The following is a 15,645-nucleotide window of genomic DNA, read 5'->3' as shown; positions in this document are numbered from 1 at the left end:
AGGGCTCCACGGTCACCTACGTACCCACAGCCAGTACACCAATCTTGGAAGACAATCCTACTCGGACAATGCGGATCGCCTAAGTAAGGTACCACTTTTAACTACCACAGCTCAGTGCTATGGGAAATAATAGGAGTTATAGTTTGGTGGAGCCCCCGGTGGCGCAGTGGGTTAAAGCGCTGAGCTGCTGAGCTTGTTGACTGAAAGGTCAGAGGTTCAATTCCGGGGAGCGGTGTGAGCTTCCGCTGTCAGCCCTAGCTTCTGCTAACCTAGCAGTTCGAAATGTTTAAATCCCATCGGTTCTAGTGGGATTTTAGGTTCCTAACCATTGGTAGGACTCCTTCCAAGATAAAAAGACAATTAGTAGACACATACAGAGTAGTATAAAGCAGGGGTCCTCAAACTTTTTAAGCAGAGGGCCAGGTCACAGTCCCTCAAACTGCTGGAGGGCCAGATTATAATTTGAAAAAAAAAAAAACATTAATGAATTTCTATGCACACTGTACATATCTGATTTGTATTGCAAAATCACTTAAAACAATACAATAATTAAAATGAAGAACAATTAAAAAAATATAAACTTATTAGTATTTCAATGGGAATTGTGGGTCTGCTTTTGGCTGCCGAGATAGGATTGTTGTTGTTGTTGTTGTTGTGTGCTTTCAAGTCATTTCAGGTTGACCCTGAGTGAGGGCTGGTTAAATGACCTTGGAGGGCCGTATCTGGCCCTCGGGCCTTAGTTTGAGGACCCCTGGTATAAAGGGTCTTATAAAATGGTATAGGAGCCCCGGTGGTGCAACAGGTCAAACTGCTGAACTTGCTGATTGAAAGGTTGATGGTTCAAATCCAGGGAGCAGGGTGAGCTCCCACTGTTAGCCCCATCTTCTGCCAACCTAGCAGTTCGAAAACATGCAAATGTGAGTAGATCAATAGGGAAGGTAAGGGTGCTCCATGCAGTCATGCCGGCCACATGACCTTGGAGGTGTCTATGGACAACGCCGGCTCTTCGGCTTAGAAATGGAGATGAGCACCACACCCCAGAGTCAGACATGACTGGACTTAATGTCAGGGGACAACCTTTACCTATAGTTTGGTGAGGGAAGGTTAAAAGACTTTGCAAAACTTGGCAAAACTACAACTCCCATGTATTTGTGAGAGTTGAAGTCCAAAACACCTGGAGGGCCCAAGTTTGCTCAGGCCTGGCCTCCAGTGTAGATGCAACACAGGCCTGGCCTGTCTGCTTGTCTCTCTCTCCCTGTCTCCCCGCCCACCTCTGCTTGGGCCGCGTGGCTCCGCCCCTTCCGGTCCGGGGCTGTGGCCACGCGCGGCGGTTCCGCTGCTTGACTGGCTGCCTTCCTCGTTCGCTCTCTCTCTGCCTCCCGGTGGGCCCTCCCCGCCATTGTCGGAGAGGAGGAGGAGGCCGCGCCCTGCCCTCGAGTGTCCCAGGGCCCGGAGCCAGGACCAGCGGGGCCTCGGTGAGTCTGAGGAGGAGGGGGGTCCTTTCTCTCTCTGAGGGGAACAGAAAGGAAAGAAAAGCAAGGTGCCTGAGGAGAGCCCGGGCTTCTGAGTCGAAGGGGAAAAGGGCCCGCTTGAAGCAGGCCCCGAGGGGCCTCTCCCTCACGAAGTCTCGACTGAGGAAGGCAGGCATGGGAGGGAATGGGGAGTGTGCTTTTTGACCCATATAAAGGCCCATTAGACCTCTAGCAATACATGAGAAGGAGGAAGGGCTTCTCTTCTGCTTCCTTCCTTCCTTCCTTCCTTCAGGCGACATTTCAGAAAAAGAAGAAAGAAAGGCATCTAAAAACTGGCTCTCCTTACAGATGCTTTGCTTCATGATTCCTGCATCTACACCAGGCCTGGGCAAACTTGGGCCCTCCAGGTGTTTTGGACTTCAACGCCCATAATTCCTAACAATTTTCAACAGGAGTTGAAATCCAAAACACCTGCAGGGCCCAAATTTGCCCAGGACTCATCTATACTGTTGAATATGATGGAATGTATGATTTTGACAGTGTAGAGCAGGCATGACAAACTTGGGCCCTCCAGGTGTTTTGGACTTGAACTCCCACAATTCCTAAAGGCGTCAGGCCCCTTCCTTTTCTCCCTCAGCCACTTAATCTTAAGGAAAGGGCCTGAGGCAGTTAGCAATTGTGGGAGTTGAAGTCCAAAACACCTGGAGGGCCCAAGTTTGTCCTGCCTGTTCTACACTGTCAAAATCATACATACAATCCGTAGCCAGGATTTCGATTCCATCAGAAAGTAAAGGTGTCTCTATTTCAGCTACCCATGTGGACAATTTTGGTTTTTGAAGTATTTAATATTTCAGACATCCAGATAAAGGATGCTTAATCTGTCCTTGGAAAACTTATTCTGGACAACTCCCAGAGTCCACTGTGGTTGTTAGCCGATTGTGGAAGGTATCACTCACAGGGTAACATTTCCAAGCTCATTGTAGTACCAGGCTCAGCCTTTCAAACACCACTCTCCAGGCCCATAGCTAGGATTTTGATTTGGGGGGGGGGGGCTGAGTCTGAGTGAAAGAGGGTCTACCCTAGCAAACCTTTTGTATTGTTACCCCAATACCTCCATGCATATGGGGTATATTGAGTATGGTGATCAGATCATGATATGAATAAACATAACGGTTTAAATAATGCACCAGTAAGGCCTTTTCGCAGACCACCATGAGAATTTCAGGGGGGGGGGGCTGACGCCCCTCAAGCCCCCCCCCCCCCCCCGCTACATGCCTGCCTGGAAGGGACCAAGTTTGCCCATGGCTTATATACACTGTCGAATGTTGGCATCCCTTTGAACTTTCATGGCTCTTCAGTGCTGTGGGGATTGTGTGAGTTTTAGTCATACAAAGGATATATTTACACTAAAATTAGTGCATTTTGACACTTTTACTGCCTTAGCTCAATACTATAGGATTGTGGGAGTTGTTTTGGCTCAGTATTATAGGATTATGGCCCAACTTACCTGTCCGAACGTATCTCCCCTTACAAACCACTGAGGACTTTAAGATCATCTGGGGAGGCCCTGCTTTCAGTCCCGCCTTTGTCCAAGCACATTTGGTGGGGACGAGAGACAGGGCCTTCTCAGTGGTGGCCCCATGGCTATGGAACGCCCTCCCTAGAGAGATCAGATCTGCTCCCTCCCTCTTTACGTTTCGGAGGCAAGTTAAAACGTGGCTATTGGAGCAAGCGTTTACAAATACAAAGTAGCTAATATAGGAAATCAAATGACCCGACAATGGAACTGGACAATGCTTGAGAATAATGAGATGCTGATGATGTTGTTTTTATTGCTTTTGTGATGTCTTATACTGTTTAATGTTTTTTATCTATATTATGTTTTATGTATACTGATTTGTTGGAAACCGCCTTGAGTCGCCATTGGCTGAGAAAGGCGGTATACACATACAGTAAATAAATAAAAACTGTTGAATTAATGAGGTCTGACATCACTTTTCACTGCCATGGCTCAATCCTATAGGATCATTCCATGTTGCAGTTTTTACAAAGTCTTCTCTGCTCAAGGAGTGCTTGTGCCTCACCAAACTACAGATTGCCGGATTCCATAGCATCGAACCTTGGCAGTTAAAGTGGTCCTGGAATGCATGATTTTGACAGTGTAGAGCAGGCATGAGCAAACTTCGAGCCTCCATGTGTTTTGGACTTACAACTCCCACAATTCCTAACAGCCTCAGGTCCCTCACTCCCCCCCCCCGCCACTTAAGCTTAAGGAAGGGGCCTGAGGCTGTTAGGAATTGTGGGAGTTAAAGTCCAAAACACCTGAAAGGGTCCAAGTTTGCCCATGCCTGATCGACACTGTCAAAGTCATGCATTCCAGCACCACTTTAGCTGCCAAGGCTCAATGCTATGGAATCTGGGGATCTGTAGTTTGGTAAGGCACATAAAATAAAATCGTATAAACAAACAGAAGACCTTTCTGTGCACACAGTCATATGGAAAGGAGGATATTTGAAATACTTTGCACAAATGGACAAGAAGTAGAATATGGATTTGGCTTTAAAATGCTTTTCATTTAATCTTTTAAACTCCAAATTTTAAAAATCTGTTAAATATGGAACGGTTATAGCACTCACTTGTTGCAGTCAAAGTGGTGTCAAACTACATCAATTCAACAGATGTATTATGAGTCCCCCCTCCCAAGAGTTTCTTATATTTTAAGATGAAGCTGGGAGGAGGATGTGTTTCAGTCGGGAATAGGCTAGCTTGGGAAGGGACTTCCCGCTCTTTCAGACACACAGACAAAACTCTTGGTTGTAGACCTTGAAGTCTATTTTCTTCATCATGTGGGTAGTCTTTTTGTAGGGGAGATTTTTTTGTCAGCCCAGCGGGTGAACACTCTCTGAGCCTTGTTTGCTCTGCTCACATTCACACTTCCTCCTCCTCCTGCTCCTCCGTCTCTGGGGGCAGGTGACGCAGTGCTGATGTTTGTGGCCAGGCAAACTGTGACTTCAAAGACTCTCATTGCTCCCTGACCTTCTCAAGTCTAGTTAGCTTAACCTTTTAAAGCCACCGAGGATCCATCTACAATGTATAATTAATGTAGATTGAAACCACTTTTAACTAACATAGCTCAGTGTTATGGAAAACAGATTTATAGTCTGATGAAACCCCAGTGCTCTCTGCTCTTCGGCAGAGAAGGCAAAAGACCTTGTAAAACATGAGCTCCAAGGATTCAATGGCATTAACTCAGGGCAGTTAAAGCAGCTTCAAACCACATTAAATCTGTAGTGTAGATACACCTTGAGAGATAGGTCGCTGGTGACCTATAAGAAATAATTAAATCTTTATTTGTATCCTGCTTTTCTCCCAAAATGGGACCCGAAGCAGCTCACAACATTTTAAAAACAATACAAATCAAGCATATATATATAACAATAACCTATAAAACCAAGTTTAAAATAAGGCATAAATAAACATATATATATTTAAAAACATCAAATACAGTTGTGGGAAACTCATCAATATAGATGACAAACTTAGCATGACTCACTGAAAATTAGCCTTCTTGTCATTCCAAACTAAGCATCTTCATTAAACGCTTTTGTGAACAGGAAGATCTTTTAAAGCTGCTTTTAAAAAGATGTCAGGGAGGGGGCTGTTTTAACCTCCTTGTGGAGGGAGTTCCAAAAGGTAGGAGCAGCCACAGAGAAGGCTCTGGAGTACACCATAGGGCGAAAGCAGTTTGACCCCACATTAACTCCATAGCTCAATGCTGTGGAATCCTGAGATTTGTAGATTTATGAGGCACTAGCACCCTTTAACAGAGAGGGCTAAAGGCCAAGATGCCATAACAATGAGCCATGGAAGTTAAAGTGATGTCAAGCTGTATTAATGTTACGGTGTTGATGTACTCCTAGTGTGTCTATTTGGGTCTGCTTGTGGAGACAGAAAAAGTTGGAAGCGTGTGCCAAATGGCTACTAGTCTTGATGGTTTTATGCCTCTGACATCCGTTGCTGGAGAAATGAAGCAGGAAAATCCTTGTGGGTTTTCTATAGGGTCTCTGATTGGCTATTGGAGGATCAGAATTTGTGTGTGTGTGTATGTGTCAGGAGCGACTTGACAAATTGCAAGTTGTTTCTGGTGTGAGAGAATTGGCCATCTGCAAGGACATTGCCCAGGGGACGCCCAGGTGTTTTGATGTTTTATCATCCTTGTGGGAGGCTTCTCTCATGTCCCTGCATGGGGAGCTGAAGCTGACAGACGGAGCTCATCCATGCTCTCCCTGGATTCGAACCTCTGACCTGTCAATCTTCAGTCCTGCACAAGGATTTAACCCACTGTGTCACCGGGGGCTCTGAGGATCAGAATGAACTGACAAGACATGCCTTCAGTGTGATCCAGCACAGCACTTATATTTTTAAGAAGTAGGGAAAGTGAGGGCTGCTTCTTCTTCCTCATGTTTCCTCACTGTCTGTCTGGCCTGCATAAGAAGAGGACCCTGCAACACCACATGCAGCAATGTGTAGCTGTCTGAGCGAAATTGTCCACTCACTTCCTTCTTTAGGCAGTGCAAGCATTTTAAATGGACTCATGTGCCTTTTTGTGCATGAGACACTTTCCCTCTCTCTCACTGGTTTGCCAAGGGATGCATCTCCATTGTAAAATGATTTCAGTTTGACACTACTTTTAACTGCCGTGGTTCAAAACCATGGAATTCTGGCAGTCATGGTTTAATGAGGCACCAGCACTCTTGGGTAGAGAAAGCTAGAGTCTTGGTAAAACTATAACTCCCAGGATTCCATTGCATTGAGCCATGGCAGTTAACATGGTGTCAAACTGAAATCATTTCACAGTATAGATGTACCCTGCACTTTCTTTTGAGGGAGCTCAGGCGATGGGATTAAGTCATTTGTCCCACTCATTTGTATTGTAACATCCAAAGAGGGAAGACAAGCAAGCAGAGTTGCTTCTTTACATGGTGATATTTATTGCATCAGTAGTTCATGTCATGCCAGCCAAAGAAGGATGGAGAGGAAAGAAATATAGGGCCTCCAAGAGAAGCTGAATCAGGGTCCGGTCAGTAATATTTATTTATTTATTTATTTATTACTTGCACTTATTGACCGCCACTCTCAGCCCTAGGGCGACTCGTGGCGGTGAACAACAACATAGAAAAGACAGTTTACAATAAATCAAAACAGAACACAACAATCTACTACTACATAACATATACTTATACTAAAAATCCGCTTCGTCATATCATGGGGACATATCAGTTTCATAGTCGTGGTCCATTCCGGTCATCATTTCCAATGATATAGCACTCAGTTGAAGGCCAACTCAAAGAGCCATGTTTGTTTAATATTGCTTGTTTAATTCTCCCTTGTTTATTCACATATTGCTTTAGAGTGTGCTACTAAGGCAGGGAGAAGTGGGCAAGTGATGGTTATTAAGGAACAGCTGGCAATGCTTCTAATCATTTGCTTGTACCATTCCTCTGGAAGCCTCTGTATCCTTACTTGCCATCCCCTTTAGAGGGGTAGGATTGGGCCCTTGGCTGCTTTCTAGGCAGAGAAACAACCACTTCCTCTCCCTGCTTGTCTTCTTCCACCTCATGATCCAGGAGAGGATAGGGTTTTCTGGATCCAGTTCCTACTGCTGTGCTATCCAGAGACAGAGTGCTCGTGAGCAAGTGATAGGAAGAGGTGGCTCATTTTGACTGAAGTTGAGTGACTAGATAGAAGTGGGCAGTACTACATGGCCCTGTCTTCTTTTCTGTGCCATCGAGATAGAATTTGTCACCTGCCATCCCTATCAGCCTGGTGGAATGGTATGTAGGACTGGGCTGACAAGATAGGAAAAAGAGAGTGAGAGGACCAAAGCCTTATTGTCATAGATTCCCATTATCTGAAACTGTTATTGCTTCTTAATCATTTTCCTCATCATTAATATAGCCTAGATATGGAACATTCTGCACAATCTGTAGAGACTTTGGAAATGTCAAAAATGCTACTGCCCTTGGATGACAACTAGGAAGTGCCTTCTTCATTGGATCTTGATCACCTAAGGATGTATAGTGGGGAACCTTTTCAGCTTGCTGCCTAGACATCAGGTTGTTGTATTAAACTAAAACAACACAAACAAAAGAGAGAGAGAGAATGAGAAAAGATATTTCTGTTCTTCCAAGAGAAAGGCAACTGGCAGTTTCAAAAGACAAATTATTCCAGGCAGTCCCCCCCCCCCCCCCCCGCACATTTTTCCCCCTAATACTGGATACCTACAGAAGCATTTTCATTTTCTAAATTGGTATTCCCATTCCCATTCTTCATCATTATCTTATATTTGTTTTATCCTTAGCCTTGCTATTGTAATTCAGCCCCAGGACAGAGTTTATTCTGCTCTTGAACAAATGCAAACTTCTGCATGTGGAAGAGGTGGTGGATACTTTAATTACCCTCTTTATGTGTTTTACTTAATTAGTTGCTTAATTACTTGCTTGAAAGAGAACACTAAATTTCAAAAAAATTAGATTGCAGGATCTGAAGCAAAACCTAGTGGGTGCATATAACAGCTGGAAGACAGCTGTTTGTAGTATTTAAAATGTCACAATGTTGGCTTTTATTCTTCTTAGGACATCTTTTAATAGTTTTTTAAAAATTATTATGTGACTTTGAAGTCCAGAAAAGTTGTAAGAGACTCATTTTTTCCCCTCTGCTGGGCACGAATAATGGCAATTTAGCACTGTGGATTAGATGTATCAATTAGTTACATTTTTACTTGATTCCCCCTGCTTGTTCTCTGAACACAGAAATGCAAAACTAACACATCTTTCTTATTACTAGCACAGGCAGACAATAGAACAATAAATTAATTCGTAAGAGGGTATCTTAGATACAAACTGCTATCTGAATATATGTGAAGTGTAGGAAAATATAAATGGCCTATCTTTGAATATGTCTGTGGCTCTGTTGGAATGTATTTTTGATTATAAGTCAATTTTTATGCTATTCAACTTTTTTCATACAGGGACAGAAAATATTTGTAAACTGTTTAAATCAGGGTGTTTTTGTTGCTTTGCTTTTCAAAATATGAAAATTACTTCTAGGATCAAAGATATTACTATCATTTTATTGAGTGCTTAGAAGATAATGTCGTTTTGGATTTTTTTTTTCAAGCCTCATATGACAAGTGTTTTACATGATGATGGGAGGCAATGCTTTTCAAATTTTCTTTGTTCAGGGAGTCATTTCTATGTCTTCTCCACTGATAAAATCTTTCCTTGTCTGCAGGTCCCTTCATGATTGTACTTAATATTTAATATAAAAGTTTTCATTATATTTTCTATCCCCCCAATGGTTAATATAATGGTAAAGTGATATTTATATCACTTTAAATATGACAAAAGTCAGTAAAACCATAGAAATTTAGAAGTGGAAATGTCTTCAAGGATAAGTCAGTGCAACCTCCATTAATGTAGAATGCATTGCTAAAGTACTTCTTTAACATATTCTAGCAAAAAAGGACTCACCGTCTTTCAAGGTAGACCATTTTGGTAATGGACTACTGTGAGCATCAAGAAGTTTTCTTTAGTTAGAATCAGTTTTATTGTTATTTTAATATATTCATTTTAGGGTACTGTTCCGTTATTCGGGGCTGTTAGACAGAGAAGGATAATCCATTTTAGAAGGAGGGGGTTTGAAAAAGTTCAACCATTTTCCCCTATTTTCCTGTTATTCTCCTCACCCATGTTGCTGTCGTTGAAACAACCATAGTTTTTGACATGGAAACGGGGAGGGGGGAATAATAAGTGAAAATGGGGAAAATGGTTTTCTTCTTTTGACTCCTCTCCCTCCCCAATAAAATGGACTATCCTTTTCTGTTTAAGCCCCCTTTTGGAGTCCAGCTGAATAATGGAACAGTACTGGTTTAGGTTCTACTACTAGAATAGCAAAACCAGCATATTCCATCATCTATATGATGGCCCTTTGGTTGTTTGGCTATATGGCCGTTATATTGCCTGTTAGTCTTCTTTTCTCCAGGCATAACATACCGTCTCAACCACATATACTTACAAATGCATAAACTGATTCTAGATAAAAGTTCTGCAGCCTACCAGTAGAAGCTATATCTTTTGGGCACAATGTTTGTCCTAACTTCTTTCCTGACCTTTAGCAACTTAATATGCCAGCCCTTGGAGAATACTATCAAAGTGTCATTCCTGGGCATATTCAGACTAGAAAGGGGAAATCAAACTGGTTTGTTTGTCTGAAGGACATTTTGTGACTTAACTAACAAATGATGATTAACATAAATCATTGTTTTGCATAACTTGTCAAGATAACTTGCATTGTAAACTTTAATAACCAGATCTGCATAATTATACTCTGCAGATGGACATCTGTTCACGCATAAGAAGTTTCTTTTTCCCTCTGTCCTCTTGCATGCTTTTGAAGGAAACTTGGTGCATAAGTAGAGTTCTTGATGAAGGAGAGAAAATTGATATAACCCCATGTTTTCATGTTTTGCTGTCTCTTTGCATGTTTAGTGCTGGTGTTATCCTCTGCAGTTAAAGTGGGGCAGTGACAAGAAGATTAGTTGCAAACACATTTTTGCTGCCAAGTTGTTCATGTGAATGCAGGACGTGTTTATCATTTAGGGCAGGAGGCTGTTTCCTCGAGTAAGTAGGATGGAGGAGATTTCACTATCACATTCTCACATTGATCGCAATGCTAAGTAATGTGGGCCCTCTCCAATTATATTGCACTGCATCTTTTGTCATATCTCACCTTTGGCCATACTAGATAGTGTTCATGTGTTCTGCGGTCCAATAGCTCATGGAAGGCCATATGTTCCCTTCCCCCAATCAATAGGGTTTTTAGAAGTTTTGTTTAAGGCAATGGTTCTTATATTTGATACTGGGTTCTCTGGCTGGAATGTTACCAATGTATGACAGTTGCGAAATGTTCTCATATACTGTAGTAGTGGCACTTTTGGGGGCTTGAAGAATTTATTGCTGATGTTTGTGGAAAGTCACTAGCTACAAGCAGTGTATTTCTCCAGTGCCTTACTTCAGTTGTGGTGATGACATTGCCCTTGGAGTTCTGGGAAGACTGACATAAGAAATCACTTTTGTAGATAGCAATAGGCGATTTTTCAAGTCAACCTTCACACAACACATTAGCTCTGGGGAGTCCCCAGAAATAAGGTTTTGAATTAATAGACTACTCAGAGTCCGCATCTATGTTTTCCCAGTGAATAACAATGAAAAATCAGTGTCATTTCTTTTACATGTGGTGCATCCATAGCCTTTTTTGTTCTATTTACTGTTTACAGATTTTGTTTTGGTGCAGAAATCTGTAGTTGTATTTGATAGTCAGTGAAAGAAGCCATGCTGTCACAAATTTCTCCTAACTCCTGTAGGACTAGTGGGCAAGCTGTCTACACACTATAATGGTCTTCTAAAAAAAGGTTTGCTCTTATATGTGCATTGTTGGAATACTAGCAATAATTTACTATAGTGAAATAATAGGTACCAGCTGACAAATTGGACTTATCAACTGACTTTTGTGGCAATATATAAAAATGGAATTAACTGGGTGTCTGATTGCTAGCAAAAAGCAGAAATGGCAGTGAAAAAGGAAAGTAGCAATCTAGCTTTTAAAAGTGTGATGTAAATAAAACAAGGCAGTTTTTTAAATGTTGAAGAAAAGATACAAATAGTTTTTCTATTATGCTGCCAGTTGGAGTTGCTGCAGTTGCCTTTTTCTTATTGATTCTACTTTTCTAAAATTAAATTGGTCACAATTTAATCAATGATGGATTAGTAACAAGTACATCTTCAAGAATTTCTCTTCTGTTTGCTATGGAGGAAGTTACTGTGGCAAACCTGAAACAAGGAAAATTATTCAGCAGTTTCCCTCTAAAATAGCAGTTATTAAGTACTAAGCATACATAATTAATTCCATCACAGTCTTTTCTTTATTTGAATGTAGAGGTTTACAAACTGGATTCAGATGTAAAATAGCTTAAGAAGGCGGAGACTTCTATAGAATATAGATGTATTTCACCAAGTGCACAATCCAGGGTTTTTTTCAGCACCAGAAAAGACACTCACTAAATATCATTTCACCATTTTCTTCCATTTCAGAAGATTTTAATAGACTAATTTATAAAAGTCAGAAGCTACATCATCTCAAGGGCATTGGACAAGTACATGTTATGCCTGCTGTCTGCGGATCATAGCCTTGTCATGGGATTATGTTAGTACTTAGATATACTTAGTCCAGGTCCTTTGTATCATTGTCAAAATGTTGAATTGCTCCAAGCAAGCAATTTCGGTTCTAGCTGTAATATGAAACCAGAGCAGTTCCTGGAACACTGGGGTAGTACTTTTCAAATATTACACACTGTTAGACATTTGCAAACCATTTTTAGGAACAGCCCTTTCTAAAGTGCCTGGCCTTAAAAGTATGACTGGAGGCATGAATAATAGTTATTTGAAAAATAGGACTGTAATCATCTCTATATGTGGAACAGATACAGAATAGACTCATGGCCACAGAGACTTGCTATGGTAAGAGATCACGCTGATTCTGACAAGTGAGATGAATGTGAAGTTTCCTCTGAACATTAGAGATGCAAGGTGGGGAATGTTCTTGTCCCTAACCCTAGACCTTAACAGCATTCTGCTATTTGTTCTCTCCCTGTTCTGGTTTGGTGAAAGGATAAAGGCTATGAAAATGACCGGCTTTCTGGAACATGAAAGAGAAAAGAAATAGTTTATAGGCATCTTGTTTATATGGCCATGATCTAAGTAGCCCACTAATGAAGCGTAAGTCTCTGCCAATGTATTAATGGCAGTTTTGCAGGGGCTGCTCGTTCTTCTCAACGCATACAAAAAAGGGGGAGCTCCTCCCTTGCAACTCCATTCCCCAGATACCCATCAATTGCAGGATGGAGTCAGGTTGCCCCTGCATACTTGGGGAAGGAGGAGCAGTTGCCTCCTCTTCCAGCATAATATTGCAACAAGGGTAAGGACATTGTGTAAGAAGATACTGGATACCTCATTCCACAGTGGCCCTAGAAGTACAATCCAAGATGTGTCTAATATCTGTCACTCAGAGGATTCTAGCTTAGGTTCAGTTTTGCCATAATCTACATTTATGTATAGTTATAGAAATTTTAGTTAAAAAATCACCCTGAAAAGTCTGGGCTGACTTATTCTTGGTCACTGTGAGTACTATAATTTTACTGCTTATCATAAAAGAAACCATCCCCTTTTTTTATTAGAGTGATTAAAAGTAAGAACATAGTCCATCTTGGAAGAACCTAAAAAAAACCCCAACCCTCTCTACTCTCCCTGCCGTGGCACTACTTCTGGCCTTTTTGAATAACTGGCCAAGGAAACAGCGGCAGTGGCTGTAGATGGCTGCCCCCCTGAGATATTACTGGTGCTTTTTGACCGTCACCTTATCCACAGGTCATCAAAATCCATAACTTTGATCAACACATACCCTTGAGTTGTACATGAGATTGACTCATATATGACTATAAATGGTAATTCTCAATTTGCTACTGATTGATATTTGACAACGTTGACTCTGCAATGTTCCTATTAAGCCTTCTTGCTTTTTGACATTTGCAAAATAAGATGAGGTTACCTCTTGTTTCCATTGCTTTTTGGGATTGTTTCTTGCTGTGTAGGAAAACTTCCCTTTGTGTGAAGCAGCTGAATAACAAAACATCAGTATTATAATACCATATGCAGCTTAACTACTAATTATCTAGTGTCTGGAGCCATTGCAACCATCTCAGAGTTATCTTTAGTGTTCTAAATATAGTGCCTTTTCAAACATGTGTCAGGAAATATTTAGCTTTAAATCTTTTTCTAGAGCTGGAGTAACTGTGTCAAAACCAGTGAAAATTATCTTAAGTAGGAAGATCATAAATCAGAAGATCATTTACTCACCACTTAGAAATATTGCATAGAATTCAGTTAAGACACCAGTTGTTTTTGGAAGAGTGTTTACACTTTGTATTACAGATGAAGTGTTTTTGTTTAGTTTCTACTGGTTGAAAATTAAAATAACAATGGAGCATACTGTAGAAAATTTCTGCTTGGATATAGTACAGCATACTTTTCTAACAGTGATCAACCTGATACATGAAGGACATGTCTAAAATCGCAACAAAAGGAATTTTATCAAACTAGCAAATAATAATACTCTGTACTCAGCAGTGTATTTGATATGTAATGCTTACCTGAAAATGCCTGTATGAAGGAAACATTTTCTTTTTCTTCGTTGTTTCTGTGAAATCGCACATATGGGTCTTGTACGTGGGAACAGTTCTCAAGCCAGAGTGAACCCTCTGAACCCTCTTTATTTCCTTGGGTCACTTTCTAAGCGGGGTCTTTCCCTGTCTTCCCTGAAATATTATGTGGCCACCATTTTCTGATACCAACAAAAACCAGGATGTTCCTTCTGTTTTCAAGATCCCCTTATTACGCTCTTTTTAAAAGGTTACAAGAACATTCACCCACCAGTCTGTCCTCCACGTTCAGGGTGGAGTTTGGAACTTGTGCTTTCCCAACCGTCAAAGCCCCCTATTTGAACCTTTGGCATTAACAGATCTTACCTACCTATAGTGGAAAACAGTGTTCCTTGTTGCCATTACATTGGCAAGGCGGGTGAGTGGGCTCTGTGCTCTCAGGGTGGATCCCCCTTCGTTTTCACAAGGACAAGGTGGTCCTCCATACTGAGATTGCATTTTTGCCAAAAGTCGTGTCCTTGTTTCACATGTGGCTGGGCATAGTTCTACCAGCTTCCCCCCAGAATCCCATTTCGCCTCTAGAATGCTCCCTCCATGTGTTTGATGTCAGACAGGCTCTGGCTTTTTACATGGGCTGTACCCATCCTCACAGGAAGTCCCCTTGACTCTTTCTGAAATATTGCTGGGATGCCCTCAGGAGTCCTGTTTCCTCTTCCTGGATCACCTCCACCACCCAACTCGCTTATTAGCTTTCTTACAGACCTCGTTCACCACAGCTCAAGGGGCGTTCAGCCAGAGCTACTGCTGCCTCTCAGACTTTGTTATGAGGAATGCCACTTGAGGATGTTTGCAGGGCAGTGATGTGGTTGATTCCACTCACCTTTGTGTCTCACTACAAGCTGGATAAATTCTCCAGGAGAAACACTGCCTTTGGTAGAGCGGTGCTTTCTGCTTCTGTGACATGACTCCTCTCCTCCATATGTGCGATTTCACAGAGACCATGAAGAAGAAGAATGGTTGCTTACCATTAATCAAGTTTCTTTCAGTGATCATCTGTGAAATTTGAACATCCCCACCCATCCTCACTGCTGCTTGTCATGCCTCGGTTCCTTTCAGCTGCTGCTACAGCAGCCGAGGAACTGAGGTGTTAGCTCCTACAGTGGGCTATATACTCATGGGAATGGGCATGGTTAACACCAGGAGGTTTTTAAGAGCTTTGGAGAATTTCGGCTTGTCTTGCACCTGCGTACAGGACCCATATATGGGACTTTCACAGATGACCATTCAAAGAAACATGGTTACAGGTAAGACATCCAATTTTTGAAGGAAGCTTTATTTTCTCTAACAACTGTCTTGGTACTGTTAACAATGGTGGTGACTTCTTGGGCCAGATTCTCTATTGTCTTTTATTGATGTGCATAATAAGTAGTAATTATTGGCTAGGGAAAATGTAGTTGATTTTTATTTAGAAATTTCATAATTTATAGGAAGCTATATTGGGAATGATTTGGAATATAGAAGTACAAAGTATATAACAGATACTATAATGTTTCAGACTCTGTTAAGCTGTGTTATTCCAGCGAGAGCCCACAGTGAATACATAGCATTTAGGAGATTTGGGCTTAGTACTATGCCTTTCATTTCTTTCCGGCATGATTGTTTAACAGACTGCCTTTGTGCACCTCTACGTTTTCTCACACTTTACTATGAAGTACATTGTAATGCTTTCTAGTTCGGATACTGTTCCCTTGTCTGAGACGCAGCACTGCAGGGTGTCTTCTGCTGAATACCTTTTTCATGTTAGGCTTTTAGATTTCATTGCATGTATTTATTTATTTTTTAAGTTTAATCATAATAAAATAGAATTCAGCTACTATTTTCTGTTTCTGCATTTGGTTC

The 15,645-nt window shown here is 41.5% G+C and overlaps 1 protein-coding gene across 1 annotated transcript in view; it reads left to right on the top strand.

The window, feature by feature from the left end:
• The first annotated feature begins 1,295 nt into the window (after positions 1-1,295).
• Positions 1,296-15,645, top strand: part of PAK2 (p21 (RAC1) activated kinase 2) — a 40,501-nt gene continuing 26,151 nt past the window's right edge. Inside the window, exon 1 of the mRNA XM_060767993.2 lies at positions 1,296-1,475. The gene's annotated coding sequence lies outside the window, so the exon portion shown is untranslated. The remainder of the gene's footprint in view (positions 1,476-15,645) is intronic.

The sequence above is a fragment of the Anolis sagrei genome, chromosome 3 (genome assembly GCF_037176765.1).
Source record: "Anolis sagrei isolate rAnoSag1 chromosome 3, rAnoSag1.mat, whole genome shotgun sequence".
NCBI classification, from domain to species: Eukaryota; Metazoa; Chordata; class Lepidosauria; order Squamata; family Dactyloidae; genus Anolis; species Anolis sagrei.
Note: the sequence above shows the minus strand (reverse complement) of the source record. Positions and strands in the feature narration are given on the sequence as shown.